This window comes from Antrostomus carolinensis, unplaced genomic scaffold (assembly GCF_000700745.2).
Source record: "Antrostomus carolinensis isolate BGI_N321 unplaced genomic scaffold, ASM70074v2 scaffold38863, whole genome shotgun sequence".
Lineage (NCBI taxonomy): Eukaryota > Metazoa > Chordata > Aves > Caprimulgiformes > Caprimulgidae > Antrostomus > Antrostomus carolinensis.
Genome location: NW_010303791.1, coordinates 8303 through 8712, shown reverse-complemented (window position 1 = coordinate 8712; position 410 = coordinate 8303).

Here is a 410-nt window from a genome sequence, read left to right as displayed (position 1 = left end):
CTCCAGACCCCACTTTTGTCCCATTGGAGCTTTTCACCTCGATGGAGGATGACCCCTCCAAGGGCACTGGAAACAGACCCCCCACTCCACTTTGGGGACCCCCTTCCCCTTTCCCTCCCCACCATAATTTTTAATAAAGCAGAGATGTGCACAGGACCCGCTCTGTGCTCACTCCTGCCCCAAAGCTGGCACAGGAGGAAACGAGCAGGCAGGGAGTGGAGACAGGGCTGAGCCTGCCGGCAGGTTTTGTGGTTGTTTTGAGGGGAATTTTTAAATTTCAATTGCACATTAAGCAACGTCTCAGCCTGCCCCATCTGCTGCTGGAACCTCTCCAAGCACAGCGAGCTACGAGCACCGAGACGGTTACTGTGCCGTACGGCGGGGGAGGGGCACTGGCGACCGCCGGGCAG